Here is a 16493-nt window from a genome sequence, read left to right on the forward strand (position 1 = left end):
ATGTCGCTGAAAGCTGGAATAGTGGTAGTTTGCTACTATTTTATCTATTATAAGTATATGAATGTGTGTGTGTGTGTGTGTGTGTGTGTTTAGGAAAGTAGGTTTTCCCAGGGAGAGCAGTGGGGACAAAATAAAAACCTCTCAGCCTAGAAATCACAGGACAAACCAAAGTGTGGATGAGCCCTAAACAGTCAATGCCGTCTAATCTGCTCGCAAATAAATCAGGATGAATGTTCAATAAACAGGCCATCTGAAAATGCCCAAAAGCTTCCTGCAAACACCGGATATAATCAAACCTCCGCATAAGCTTTGTGCAAGCAAATCAGGATGAATGCTCAACAAGTAGATCTCCCGAAAGAGCACTCACTACCTGTCCACCAGCTACACTCCATTCCCAAACCAGTTTGCCCAGTCCAGAGCATTGCATACCACACACACAGCAGAAAAACAGGCCTATGTGACCTGTGCACACCACCCTACAAGAAAACAAACCACCATGGTTATTCGATCATTCAGAGACCCCGTGTGCTGTTGCGCCTTTTTTTTAAAACCGCCAATGCATTCCTATGGGAAACCGTCAATACACAGTGGTGCTTCGCAAGACGAAAAAACTCGTAGAACGAAAAAACTTTCAGAACGAATTAATTTCGTCTTGCAAGGCACCACTGTATTAAAACAGAATCTGCTCGAAGAAAGAGTCAAGTGGTTGTTGTGATCATGGCCTGGATGCTTATTTATATATATTCAATTTCAGATTTGCTGTATCTTAAACCAGAGCAGAGCAGATGCAAAGGTTTGTTTTAGTTTTGTGAAGGGCAGAAGTGAAAGTGGATTAGGAAGGATTCTTGTGGACCTATTAATATCAGGTTGTCTCCTGCCACCTGGACATTCTAGAACATTTAGTTATGGATCTTAAATATATGCTATATATAACCATCACTTCCTTCTGACTTGGATTTTCATTTTTCCATGCAGTGACCAAGTCGTTGGGTACTAGCTAATGCTAATCAGACATTCCTATAGCCCACACACTGAATATAAAGATGAGAAATGTGAGCTATTTTTAGTAGTGACAACTCAAAACTCGTCACTCTATAAGAAAATGTCGTGTGTGTGTCCCCCCCCCCCCCGCTTTATTTTAATACAGAAGCTGATCCAACCAAAGTTTGACATTCTGTGGATTAGGCCACGAACAGTTTTAAAAGTTCCTTGTTCCTCAGTTTAGCTTCATTTTATTTTAATCAGAAAAGAGACTGGCAAAAGAGAAGTATATTTTTGGATGCTTTGCTATTGAGCAATGCTCACCCTGCAGAACATGTGGAGTGTTAAGGACCCAAGAAGTAAATGCTTTATTCATTTACCTGTGAAATGAATTATTTTATCATTATAATTGAGAAGTATGTTAAGTGGCTTGGGAAACTCTGAAGGGATAAAAATTTTAAATTATTTTTGCAATAATTATTACAGGTGAACTTCCTGAATGATTGACCATGTAAAAATTATTGCCTAAGTTACACACACACACACACATATGTGCAATTATATATATATATATATATATATATATATATATATATATATATATATATATTTTCTTGCTTCACGCACATAATCCTGTCTCTCATTCTGCCATGTACAATATTTGAAGTTCTGTCTCATCAAATTGTTTTGGTTTTACAAGGTAAATGTTTAGATATATAACCTACTCAGTTATGGTTCCCTATATCCTTTCTTCTCTCTAGCTCCCTGATAAGGTAAGTCCAGATCTCATCATGGGATGGTGAGTTGTCGTGCCATTTTTCACAAGGGAAATGACAGGGAAAAGGTGCATCATGGTGGTTTAAGCACGTAAAAGATTAAAATGAGCACCGGGCCTTCAATTTTGCTTAATTTTAATTTGAGTTTCAAAGATTCATCCAGATAGTTTTTCTATTATGGCCGAACTTTCACATTATTATTATTTATTTTGCTTCCTTGCCTCCTCTATGCTATTTAAAACAAATTGTTTCCTTTCTTGCTGAGGGGAGGTGTTATATAGCCAGAAGTAAATAATATATAAAAAGAACAACAGACATTTTGTCCCAGAAGTAGACAAATACATTATATGTGCGGAACACACTTGTCTGTCTTAGAATCTGGATTTTATCAAGCTTATTTTAATACATTAATTTTTCAAGTAAAAAACAACAAAACCCACTCTAATACATATTGAATTGTGTACTTAGAAGTAATGAAATTAGACCATGCAAAAGAGAGACTAGAAAACCTAATAAAACCTGATGATTATGCTTACATTATAACTAGGGTAAACAAATTCTGCTTATCAGTAATGGAATGGGACCTCATGCAATTATTTTCCTAGCAGTTGTTATTTATGAATGACATTTTTTAAGGTTCTATTAATATCTTTTCAAAGATAATAAAGAGTAACATGTCCTTGCTTGCTAAGGGAGCTTCTATCTGCGTTGCTGAGGCGTTGGAAGAGGGATGATTTGCCTAACACTTTTTTTTTAATACGTGGGGTTTTTTTATTCTATTGAATCACAGTGTTCTTGTTAATTAGCTGTTCCAAAAACATTCACTCATACTAATGACTTTCAGTTGCTTAAATAACCAGGAATGTGAAAAAGCTATTTGCACATATGGCAACAGTAAATATGATATCAGATACATTAGCAGTCCACATAACCAAATATTTGGTATTCCCGCGATGAAAGGACTACAGTTTCCTTTATTATTATATATTATTAATAATAATCCACAAACTCGTAAGATTGCACTCAGTCCCAGAAAGAGAGCCCATCCGCCATTGGGCAGAGAGAGAAGAGGCAACTCAGGTAGCAGTGGCTCGAGGGTGATGATGGACATGAGATGATGGAGGACAAAATATTGTGTGCCAAGCAATCTGACCTGGCTGCAGCCTATAGGCTAACCTGCTGTCCTCAGGTGACGTAAACAACTCTGCCCCATCTCCACTGTCGAGGGCCACAGCTGCACTATGCCTCTAAAGCACTATTAAACACTTGTGGCTTCTCCAAAAGAATACTGGTAACTGTAGTTTGTTAAAGATGCTGAGAAGTGTTAGGAGACCCCTATTCTCCCTCAAAGAGCTAGAGCAGGCTTCCTCAACCTCGGCCCTCCAGATGTTTTGAGACTACAATTCCCATCATCCTGACCAGTGGTCCTGATAGCTAGGGATCATGGGAGTTGTAGGCCAAAAACATTGGAGGGCGCCTGAGCTAGAGGAAGCCTGAGCTAGAGTTTCCAGAGTGATTTAGCATCCAGTCCCTCTTCTCAGACGAGTTGTAGCTTTGAGAGGAAACAAGGGCATCTCCTAACAACTGTCAGCATCCTTAAAAAAACACAGTCCCCTCGATTATTTGAGGGAAGCCACGTCTGTCAAAGCAGTATAGTGAGAATGTGGCCAAAGGAAGATTGCACCCCTAGTCTAGTTAACTTCTGTATGTAGAAAGTGGGAGGAGGAAGAAAGTCTCATCTTGACCTTTCCCTCATTCAGCAAAACATCTTGGGCCCTGCAAGGAAAGGGAGCTTCCTTAACTATTGCTCACCTTCCTTTACCTGTTGCTGGAATGTCCTGGACCACTTCATAAACCCAGCTCAAAAGGATCATGAGCCCGGTGCTATATTCAAAGGATTTACAGAGAAGAAAAGCTGAACAACCCATTGGGAACGTCAGGAGTTATGGGAAACATTTGTAAGAAATATAGCACCACCGAAACATGCAGGTGTTTTTTGACTTCACTGCCACAGCCTTTGCCAGACGCACGGCAGGCAGGATATATAGGTCACATCTCAGTCAAATGTGCCATGCACTTTCATGCTAATCACTCTAACACCTCACACTCTGTAATCATTTTATCATTGTTAATTCTTTGGCAATTATCCTGATGAAAGGTTAAAAATGATCACAGCCATTTCTTCAGTCACACAAGGAAGGCTGGCTTAAAAACATTCTACTCTGGCTGCCTGATGATGATAGTGCCAGTTATTTTTAAATTATTTAAAGTAACTTGGGAGTTTTTATTGAGAATTTTCTATCTCAAAGCTGAGAAACAGGCCAGAGTGGTTTTCTGTTCTTTTTGAAACATTCCTTGCATTTTCAGCCTTTGTGGGAAATCACTAATACATGAAATGCCCATGTAGATAGTTATGATCTTTGGTCAAGGAGGCATTCAGAGAAGTAGGGCAGGAAAAAAAGGATGAAAGATGGAGAAGCTGATTAACAGAGCAATCTTCTGCATTTTTACTTGAAAGTAAGCCCTACTGCATCCATTTAGGCTTACTCCCTCAACAGTATGTCTGCAACTGGACCCCTGCAGCAAGGGTTCAAAATGAAAAATAATCAAGGGAACTGAAACAATTATATTGGGGTAGCCAATATGGTGCAGGTGGCGCTGTGGGTTAAATCACAGAGCCTAGGACTTGCCGATCAGAAGGTCGGCGGTTTGAATCCCCGTGACGGGGTGAGCTCCCGTTGCTTAGTCCCTGCTCCTGCCAACCTAGCAGTTCGAAAGCACATCAAAGTGCAAGTAGATAAATAGGTACCGCTCTGGCGGGAAGGTAAACGGCATTTCCGTGCGCTACTCTGGTTCGCCAGAAGCGGCTTGGTCATGCTGGCCACATGACCCAGAAGCTGCACACCGGCTCCCTTGGCCAATAAAACGAGATGAGCGCCGCAACCCCAGAGTCGGCCACAACTGGACCTAATGGTCATGGGTCCCTTTACCTTTAGCCAATATGGTACCCTTCAGATGTTGTTGGATTCCACCTCCCACCACCCCCAATCAGCAATGGTCAGGAATGATGGGCCTTATCCCATTTTCCAATGTGAGCACTAAGTAGCGATGACAGAGGCAAAGTGAAGGGTTGATCAGTGTGTGGCAAGATCTCTGCCCTCTGCCCTTCCCCCAGGATCAGAATCTCATTCAGTTCCCCCTCCTCAGAACCATGCAGACCAGAGGGCTCAGGATTTGATAGGAATGGCAAAAAACCCAACCTTTTCCTGGCAATACATACTTTTTCTGTTGGTGGCAGCTTAACTTTTACCCAAGGCGGCCAGTTTAGATACTCCGATGGCTTGGAAAATGCAAGCCAGCCTTAAAGAACACAAATAAAGCATAACATTTCTTTAGGCATATGCTGTCACCCACATTATACATATTTTATCAGAGCATCTTTCCACAGTGCTGACACACTATCATGTTTTATGACATTAAACTTTTATGGCTAGTTGTACTCCCTATCCTTATTCCTCAGTAAAGATTTACATGTCAGCACAATGCCTCTTGGGAGTGGTCTATTTGCAGGTAATTTGTTTATTTAAAATCCACCATATCAACTAATTCGGGCATGGAAAGAGGCTCAAAACGACTGCAAAGGACTGTATGGAATTCATTTTAACCCTTTAAAATATTAAAACAGTAAAATAAATTAAAAGCGGTATTACTATTAATGCTGCTAATACTTCAATAGATTTATTAATGGCCTTCTAAACCACAATCTCAAGGCGACATACACATAAGCTAATTAAAAGCAGTTAAAAAAACCAAAACGACAACAACATACTCTCCAACATTTCTACGATGGAAATATTTATTTATACCCCGCCGATCTGACTGGGTTTTCCCAGCCACTCTGGGCGGCTCCCCCCCCCAAAAAAGATTAAAAATAAATTAAAACATCAGTCATTAAAAACTTCCCTAAACAGGGCTGCCTTCAGATGTATTCTAAAAGTCAGCTAGTTGTTTATTTCCTTGACATCTGGTGCAAGGGCGTTCCACAGGGCAGGTGCCACCACTGAGCAGGCCCTCTGCCTGGTTCCCTGTAACTTCACTCCTCGCAGAGAGGGAATTGCCAGAAGGCCCTCGGTGCTGGACCTCAGTGACCGGGCAGAACGATGGGGGTTGATGGCAGTTGAAGTCCAACAATATCTGAAGGGCATCTCTTTGGTTACCCCTTTTTTAAACAAGCACAACACATCAAGCTTGATCCCTACAGCCAGAATAACAAGCCTGTCTAAACTGTACGCCATGCAAAGGTTTTCTCCCACACCTCTCCTTCTCTAGTGAAGCAAGAAATAATTTAAACTACAGAATTTAGCGCTCCTTAAAAAGAAGAATAGTGCCCTCTTTACAACAAGCTGCTCTTCTTTTCTTTTCTTTTTTCTTTCCTCCCCTTTTTATCTCGGAATGTAAGTGGCTCTCGAGGCCAACATGCCGCCCAAACACAAAAATCTCAAGTGCTATCAGTGAAGTAATTTGGTCCACAATTCACCAGGAAAAAACAATTCTTCAGAGGCCTGCAGTTGCCGTGCAGTGACATTTCACACAACCCAATTGACAAAATCCACAGAAAAGGCAGGTGCGTAGTGGAAAGGGACTTTTTCATCACCTCTTTTCCATTACTGAAACAACATTTTACATTTCTCCAGTGCCTGACAGGCATCATATCAGTTACATTACTACATGCAGTAATGCATTTCAGGAGTGTTCGTTCTTCTCTCTGCATGGCTAAATGTTTACAAGGGGAAACAAGCACACTCATGTTCTCTTTTGCTTTAAAAACCATCTCTGGCCATCCAGTGGCCCATTCACTTGCATTGCCACAATGGTAGCAGAGTGGGATCCAAAGCCAATATTCACACTTTCCATCTGGCCTGCAACCCACACTTTTTTTTTCAGACCACCACCACCGATATGATCTCTTTGGAGTCTCTGAACTTTTTGAGTTACAGTGGTGCCTCAGGTTACAAACACTTTGGGTTACAAACTCCGCTAACCCGGAAGTAGTACCTCGGGTTAAGAACTTTACCCCACGATAGAACGGAAATCGTGCACCTGCGGCGTGGTGGCAGCAGCGGAAGGCCCCATTAGCGAACGTGCGCCTCAGGTTAAGAATGGTTTCGGGTTAAGAACAGACCTCTGGAACGAATTAAGTTCATAACCCGAAGTATCACTGTACACAGATCTCATAGAATCATAGAATTGTAGAGTTGTAAGGGACCCTGCAGTGCCCTCTTGTGTTGGTGCCCAGTGTGGCAATACCAGCCACACTTTCCCAAAACCATCTCTGGAGATCCAACCTCTGCCTAAAAACCTCCAAGGAAGGAGAGAGCCAGTGTGGTGTAGTGGTTGAGAGCGGTAGTCTCGTAATCTGGGGAACCGGGTTCACGTCTCCGCTCCTCCACATGCAGCTGCTGGGTGACCTTGGGCCAGTCCCACTTCTTTGAAGTCTCTCAGCCCCACTCACCTCACAGAGTGTTTGTTGTGTGGGAGGAAGGGAAAGGAGAATGTTAGCCGCTTTGAGACTCCTTAAAGGGAGTGAAAGGCGGGATATCAAATCCAAACTCTTCTTCTTCTTCTTCTACCTCCCGAGGCAGACCGTTCCACTGTCAAATAGCTTAAAATGCAGAACAATGCAGAGCTCTGTATAACCCAGAAACTTGCACATTTGTACACTACGAAAAGCTATTCCGGAGTAAAAATATACCACCTTGCTTGTATTGAATTACATTCCGTACAACCCTCTGCATCTTTACTCAGAAGAATGTTCCAGTGTGAACCTTAAGTTTCCATAGGATTGCAGCCTAGCATCGGCTAAATTGCAGACTCCAATGACAGACTCTTCTGTATGGTTAGGGCAGATTATATGGTTCTAACAGTGCCCAAGTTTATCACTAGCACGGTATGTCACCATGAGATGTATTCTAACCACATGGTCAGCAATTGCAGAGGTTGCCGGGAACGACATGATGAAAAGCGACAAAGAAACCTCCAGCTGTGCACACCGTTCCCTTGTCCAAGGATAAATGGCTCTGTTGGATTTCGGCCACTATCTGCAGCTGAGTTATTGTTTTGCCAAACAACTTTGCTGCTCGCTGCAGCCAGATTACCCTGGCTGCCAAGAATGTGAGTTGCAGAATTGCCATGGCTAGAACGATGTACCCTGGTGCCTCCTTTTTCTCTGCCAGGGGTTGCTTCGCCATGAAAACCTGCAAGACGGGCAGAAATTAAACAGGCGGTGCTTTTCTTTACCTAGAGAGCCAGAGTGCTGGAGAAAACTTTTGCCTGCTATATGTCTGCCTATGAGACAGCTCTTAAGGTAGGTCGGCCCCTAAAAGCATTGACTTTGCATGGCAGATTTCACCAATAGCTGTTGTCTGATAGCTCAGCTGGTTAAAAAGTGGTGCTGGGGGAACACCAAGGTTGCTGGTTTGATCCCCGCATGGGGCAGCTGCCTATTATTGCATTGCAGGCAATTGGGCTGGAGGATCTTTAGGGTCCCCTTCCAACGCAACAATCTTATGATTCTATGATAATGGAACTAATTGGCAACAATGGGTTAAAATGACTCCCTTATCAGCAAACCGCAGGGCAAGAAATTCTCCGCACAAGGCACCACCCACGGAACACGCTGTGTGAGCCACTCCATTTATTTTTCACAGCCTTCTGAAGATGTCAATTGGTACAAAGTCTAGGTTTGTTGTGCAATGCAGACGTTGGCAGACTCAGGAGCAGAGTCACAGCCTGCTTTGAGTGATCACATCTCAGTAACACAGACCTTGCCACAAGAATATGGAGCCAAACGTCAGAGGCATTTTGGCAGCGTTGCCAGCGATCCTTTGTTTTAAGAGAGGACCCTTGTTCCAGGTAACCCCACAGCAGATGATGAACATTTATTATTTCTACACATCATCAACCATGCAGACGACTCTTATTTCAGCAAAACCGTTTTGAGATCACCATCTCCAAATGACAGGCGTCTAAAAACTGCAAAGAAATTCCCTTTCCCCCCACAGCTTTTCAAAAGGCTGGGCCTCACAGGAGTTGGCTGCTTGTACTGAAGCAACAGCGCATAAACAACAAAGAGACCCCCAGATATGAAAATGGCACTGTACGGAACCAAGAATCGATGCATCAAAAGTAATAATCTTATACGTAAACAACGGGGTGTAATATATATCTGGAGATGGCACACCGGCTGAAAGTCTGTTTTGGCTAATTTGTCTTTTTCAACCCTGTCCAATTAATCCAGTGTCCTTGGGAAGAGTGATAACCCTACAAGCCAAGTTGCTTACATACACTACAGACTGATGGAAGCTCTTTTTGCCTGTGTAGCTGTTTTTTCGTTTACAGATTGCTAGCAACGCCTCCGGTAGGTATGTCAGTTTCTCTGGAGTGTACAGGGTCGGAGCTGAGCACCAGAGCAAGTTGGGAGAGGTCATGACATGTTATAGCTGGGACCCTAACAGACCAATGGGGTGTAGTTGTTAGTGTTGTACTAGGACGTGGGAGATCAGGGTTCGAATCCCCACACAGGCATGAAGCTGACCTTGGATCAGTCACTATATTTTGCGTGATCAGACCCAGAAACCTCCCCCCTAAATAAATTCACACTTGACTCAAATTTTGGTTTGGTTTTTGGCAGAATTTAGGCCACAACTTCATTGGTTACAGAAAGTGACTGGTTGCATAGGCTCTGGTTTGACTAGATCCCTGCCATGCAGGTAATGCTGACCCAGGGCACCAGCATAGGTCAGCCTAGGGTGAACACCTGGATAAGCAGAAAGCTGGGAACAGGCTATCTCTGCCACCCAAATACCGCCCTGGACTCAGGCATGGGCACAACCCCCTCTCAGGGGTTGAGGAAACCATCGAGTCCCTGGATTCCTTTAATGGAATACCCTTCACATAGGGATGGCGAGAGCGTTCTCCCATCCCTATCACCTGAACCAGAGCCTATCCACAACCTTACAAGTTGTGAAGATTTGCTACGTGGCAGGCGAAACCCAAATGGCAACAGCCAATCAGCCTTGGGGAAAATTCCTGCCGTGCCCCTGTTCCAACGACAGATGACACACAACAGCATAGCAAGGTCAAGCGCAACAAGCCCTAAAAGTAGGGAGAGGTGGGAGGGTGTTCCGAATGCACGCGCTGAAAGAGGAAGCTCTGGGTCACATGCATGGGCATAAATAGGTCCCTCAAATTATTTGGACTGCGTCCTATTGGCCAGATTGCACCCAGCTTTGAGGGACCTACCAATCGGGTGTTGTGGCTGACCAATCGTACCCACCCACAACACAGGGTGTCAGTTTTCCAGGTCTCACCGCAATGCGTGCCCTCTTTAAGGGAGGACCCAATTTACCCTCACCTGCCTCAAAGGGTTGACAGACCCTCCAAGTGTCTCTATTTTCCAGTCCCAGATTTACAGAAACCGCCTCAGTTTCTGATTTGATCCCTGAATGTTCCACTGTTCCTTAGGACATATCCATTTGCATTGGAGAAACGTTGGAGGGCATGGAATTATACGACCCCCTGACCCAAGGAGATAAGTACAGTAACAATACAACATTTAGGAGACATCTGAAGGCATATGTTTAATGTTTTATTATGTGTTTATATATGTTGGAAGTCGCCCAGAGTGACTGGAGCAACCCAGTCAGATGGGTGGCATATAAATAATAAAATTATTATAATAATGGAATAGGAAATCCCTATTTTCATCAGAGAAATGTTGTTTTGGTGATAAAACAAGAAGGGGAAGAATTGTGTCCATCACCTTCAGCTCTTTGAAAGACAGGGGAAATATACATGTAATAATAAATAACTAAACTTCCATACTGTGCGGAATGTACAACAAAGCACAAAATTGGTTGTACATTCAAAGCACTCCTATACCACTTTAATAGCCATGACTTCCCCAAAGAATCCTGAGAACTGTAGTTTGTGGGTAAAAGATTACTAGGCTCCATAGTTGTTACTTTCCATTAAGAACCATCCAATTCACCAAACAGAAGAGATCACACAAATGCCATGAGGTAGGACTTTCTTCTCTGGCTCTGTGATGTGTGTCCCGATTTGTGACCTGCATGTTAAAGAGCTCATTACCGATGCCCCATGCATCCATTCCCCCAGTAAGTGCTAACGTTAAACTTTAAAGAAGGAATGTTATATTCTTGAAAGATGAATTTATTAAATCAAGTCCTGACCTTTTCAAGCTTACGCAGGCAGAGTATTACATTTTAAGCACACAAAGGCAAAATTCTCCCCATATCGCTCCTTGTCTCCTTCTAGCACACTGTGTCATCAACAAATTTCTTATCTTCTTTTTAAAGGCACAACTCAAAGTACCCTATTCAAAGTGCTGGTTTAGACATGTAAAACTTTGCCTCCTCCCATACGAACTGACCCAGATCCTGCAATCATCATCTGAGGCCCTTCATCATGTGCCTCCTCCATGAGAGGTCCAGAGGGTGGCAACACGAGAGCAAGGCCTTTTCTGCAGTGGCTCCCCATTTGTGGAATGCTTGCCTGATGCCTTCATTGCATATCTTTAGGTGCCAGGGGAAAATTTCCCTCTTTAATCAGGCCTTTGACCTTTTAACTAGTGGTGGCCTTTAACTATCTGTGGGTGGGATGATTTTAATGTATTTCTTTTCCTACTTGGTTTTAATGTATCTTGGTTTTTTGTAAGCCCCTTGGGGTTGTCCTGGGCAAGATGAAGTGACTAACACATTTAATTTAATTTAATTAAGCAAGGTTATGCTTAAAATTCAAAAAGGCAAGCTTAAGCAGTATGTGGACCGAGAACTCCCAGAAGTGCAAGCTGGATTTCGAAGGGGCAGAGGAACCAGAGACCAAATTGCAAACATGCGCTGGATTATGGAGAAAGATAGAGAGTTCCAGAAAAACATCTACTTCTGTTTCATTGAGTAGGCAAAAGCATTTGACTGTGTCGACCACAGCAAACTATGGCAAGTTATTAAAGAAATGGGAGTGCCTGATCACCTCATCTGTCTCCTGAGAAATCTCTATGTGGGACAAGAAGCTACAGTTAGAACTGGATATGGAACAACTGATTGGTTCAAAATTGGGAAAGGAGTACGACAAGGCTGTATATTGTCTCCCTGCTTATTTAATTTATATGCAGAATTCATCATGCGAAAGGCTGGACTGGATGAATCCCAAGCCGGAATTAAGATTGCCGGGAGAAATATCAACAACCTCAGATATGCAAATGACACAACCTTGATGGCAGAAAGTGAGGAGGAATTAAAGAACCTTTTAATGAAGGTAAAAGAGGAGAGCGCAAACTATGGTCTGAAGTTCGACATCAAAAAAACAAAGATCATGGCCGCTGGACCCATCACCTCCTGGGAAATAGAAGGGGAAGAAATGGAGGCAGTGAGAGATTTTATTTTCTTGGGTTCCATGATCACTGCAGATGGTGACAGCAGTCACAAAATTAAAAGATGCCTGCTTCTTGGGAGAAAAGCAATGACAAACCTAGATAGCATCTTAAAAAGCAGAGACATCACCTTGCCGACAAATGTCCGTATAGTTAAAGCTATGGTTTTCCCAGTAGTGATGTATGGAAGTGAGAGATGGACCATAAAGAAGACTGATTGCCGAAGAACTGATGCTTTTGAATTATGGTGTTGGAGGAGACTCTTGAGAGTCCCATAGACTGCAAGAAGATCAAACCTCTCCATTCTTAAGGAAATCAGCCCTGAGTGCTCACTGGAAGGACAGATCCTGAAGCTGAGACTCCAATACTTTGGCCACCTCATGAGAAGAGAAGACTCCCTGGAAAAGACCCTGATGTTGCGAAAGATTGAGGGCACAAGGAGAAGGGGATGGCAGAGGACGAGATGGTTGGACAGTGTTCTCGAAGCTACCAGCATGAGTTTGACCAAACTGCGGCAGGCAGTGGAAGACGGAGTGCCTGGCGTGCTCTGGTCCATGGGGTCACAAAGAGTCAGACCCAACTAAATGACTAAACAACTAAACAACAACACATTTAATAATCAACAACAATTACTCAAGAAGAAGAAGAAGAAGAAGAACACCACCACCACCACAACTACGGTTAGGTGACTATTATCCCAGCAAAAATGAAAATGAAAATTCAGCTTGAACACTCTGCTCCAAAACAGCTTTGCTTCTGGGCACTGCAAATCAGTCCAGCATGCAGCGTCCGTTCCGCCGTCCGGCAATCAGCAACAGAAACCTCTGGCAACTGGGACGACTGGGATGACTGGAACAACGACTGGTCAGACGACTGGAACAACGACTGGGCCCATAACCGATGTCAGCATCGCCCTTGAGCCAGTGCCACCAACTGGACTCATCCACTTCAGCCCCGACTGGTCTAGGCGAGCTGGGTAGCACTTCCAGAGACCACCTTCTACACAGGAACAGGTCAAAGTGCTGTGGACTCACAGCTTAGAGTTGTGAGCACCGGATTCACTTCCACAAGACAGTTGTCACACAGCAGAGTATAGCAGAGTATAGCAGAGCATAAACGACTCGGAGAGCAGCTCTGTAGAATATCTTCTTTATTCTATCTACAACTATTATACAATTATATACAGAGCTAAATGGAGAAGCATAAAGAATGCTGAACTGAGTGTCTGCAGCTCCTCTTAGCAGCAACCTTATCTATACACACAATCTTTAACACTCAGTCTCTCTCTCTCTCTCTCTCTCTCTCTCTCTCCGATACACTGACTAACTTTGATGTGGTGCTGGAGCAGAATAAGTAGAGAGCAGAACACTCCCCCTCCTCTCTGGAGAATCAGCAGACTCATCAGGAGATTCTTGGATATGGGAGGGGTGAAATCTCCTCACTCTAAACACACAGTTTTGCCATATAATAAATGTTTGCTTTTTAGATGTAATGCTAAAATCAGGATTGTTTCCTTTCAACTAGGTTCATGGGCGTAGCCAGGAATTTTGTCGGGGGGGGGCAGGCCTTTTGTTGGGGGCAGGCCTTTTTTCTGATTTATGCTAAGTTCAGAGTGGAGTCCTCGATGAAGATGCAAGAGGCTGAACCTGAGATGTTTTGCATGCAGAGGGGTGCTTGTAACATTAGCAAGGCATAAGCAATAGCTTTGAGTTCTTATAAGCTGCTACATCAGAATATGGGTTTAGATGCACATTTATTAATTTTTAAAAAGTTTTGAAAGCTCATTAAAATTGACATGAATGAGAAAGATTGCAGCTGGAATATATGTTCTTCTATATGTTCCCATTACAAAGTAAGGTTATTTTTCTTTTTATACCACATTTTGGTCAGCCAGAGAGATAAGTCTATCCCTCAGAGATATAGTTGTGAGACTTCTGCCGCCCTAGATAAAACTACAACCATTAGAAAGCTATCAGATGAGAGCTGAAAAGTGGGGATAAGGGTAAGCAATATTACCCATATGAAACATCCATATCTATCTTGTGTGCGTGTGTAGATTTATTTTCACACTAATTGCATTTTCTAACTTTAAAATGACTCCACCCCCAATACTTAAAAACAATAGTCCTTGGACAGTGATGTGGGCATTTTTAATTATGCTTAAGAATATTCTTCTTTTTCTTTGACAAAGGCTAAACACCCCCAGAGAACATTTCATTCCTGGGTGTAGTTATGTTTACTGAGGCCTGCTGTCCCCTGCTTTGATATTTTCATATTTGTAAAGCCTGAGATAATCTTATTTGTTCATGTCTGAACAAATCACCGCATATGATCTTTCTCAAGGGACTCTGGCTTTTGTGTGTGTGCAAACCAAGAGCAATAGAAATAACCTGATGTTTACTTACAATCTCAAATTGCAGAAATATAAACCATTTTTCAGATGCATGCACACGTACATTCACCTATCTATATATAAGAGAAGAGCGGGGGAGAAATACAGCTTATGCTGCCTAAATGAGAAAGTTGAAGAATGACATACAGCTTTCTCAAACCGGGTATCAAAGGACTGAATTTCTGGTGGAACCATTTTTTCGTTTTCAGTAATTAATCTGTGGATTTAGTTCCAGTGGACAAGTCTGGTGCCGCAGCCAAATTTCATTAGTACATGTGCCAAGTTGTACACTCAGCCGCTGGTACATGGTCTTATGGGAACCAGATGTGCTTGCTCATGCTGATAGATGGGATTGCAACAGTTTTCCCCAATCCTGGAAGAAATTTATGGGAGCGATCGCGACTGCAGGAAGCATTGCAGTTCCGTGAATGACTTCCAATTCAGATATTATTTCTTTCATGTGATGGCAGGCCTGACTGTTAAAGGAGGAGATGCCCAAGTCCTATAGCCTTTTAAATGGGTCTGGAAAGAGGGAGTTACCATTTCGCTGTTTTGTTTTTAATTATGTGCTTGTTTTGATTTTTTGGTGAATAACTAACTTATTGGGTTGTTTTCATTTTTATTTTGATTATGTATTTTGTGTTTTTATGTTGTGGTCACCCTGAGACCTGTGGGCATAGGGCAGTATACAAATATAATTTAATCATAACAGTAATTATTTTATAACTCAAATGGGGCCTGCGGATCAGGACAAATGGCCATCCGGTAAATGACATTACTCTTTTGGTGATCTTAGTTCCTCCTAAAGATATAGTGTCATGAGCACTGTAAACTTAAGTCAGTCTCGGTCTTAAACTGGGAACCCTTCCAGAGAAACACATCAATTAAATAGCTGAGTTAAACCAAGAGTGATTTTTTTATTTAAGATGTTGACGGTCTCCTGGCGTCTTGAATGATGGTCATTGACTTCAACTCACTGTGAATTAGCCCACTGACACTCTTAACACAGTGGCCATTGGTAGTTACACCCCCTTTCTAGTTATCTACTGAAGCACCTGGCAACACACTTGACAACTTATGGCAGCCATAACAGGCTTTGGTGAGGTGTGCAGGTTTGCTAAGCACCACGATGTAAACTGACGGAGAGGCAGTTAATTTCATTCACATTGATTAAAAAGAAAGAAAGGGGCAGCTGGCATAAACCCGAGGTGTGATTCGCTGTAATAAGATATTTTAATAATTCAGAGCACTTAATTGCAAAATGTTGACATTATAATATGAAACGGCTTCTGCTATAAACGCCAATATAGTTTCCCATTAATAATTTTTAGGGAATATGTGTGAGGATTCAGGTAAGAGATTTTCAATTTCATCCTTGGAGCGGCTCACTTCAAGGGATGTCAAGACTCGTACCTGGCTTCTAGTTTATATATGTGATGTCTAGTCCTAAGTCCGTGGTGGAAAAAATCTATACATTGCCCTATTTAATTTTTTGTTCATCTTTCCACACAAAATGGAGGTCAGCAAACTGACAGTTGTGACAGCCAACCCAGCTTCACTGAATAGTACAAGTGCTTCTTGTTCTTCCTCCTCCATTTCCAAGTATGACTGGGGGAGGTCCCTGTCTAAAATAAGCACTGCTAGTCAGAGTTTATTGGACTGAGCTGGATGTGAAGTCCAGGTCTGCATGCAAAGTCCAAGGATTGTTTCTGTTATTTGCAAAATTTCTATCTTCAGGGCAAACTATGTAAGAAACTGAGACTCCAGACCCCACAAGTGTCCCTATTTTCAAGGAACAGTCTCGGATTTACAGAAGCCATCCCAATTTCTGATTTGATCCCTTAATGTTCCACTTTTCCTTAGGACGTCCCTTTGTTCATCTGAGAAATTCTGA

At 42.6% G+C, this 16493-nt stretch overlaps 1 long non-coding RNA gene across 1 annotated transcript in view; it reads left to right on the forward strand.

Moving 5' to 3' along the window:
- Positions 1 to 16493, forward strand: part of LOC310665533 — a 229526-nt gene that overhangs the window by 86886 nt on the left and 126147 nt on the right. The gene's annotated exons all lie outside the window — the stretch shown is intronic.

This window comes from Podarcis tiliguerta (assembly GCF_965153285.1).
Source record: "Podarcis tiliguerta genome assembly, chromosome: 1".
Taxonomy (NCBI): domain Eukaryota; kingdom Metazoa; phylum Chordata; class Lepidosauria; order Squamata; family Lacertidae; genus Podarcis; species Podarcis tiliguerta.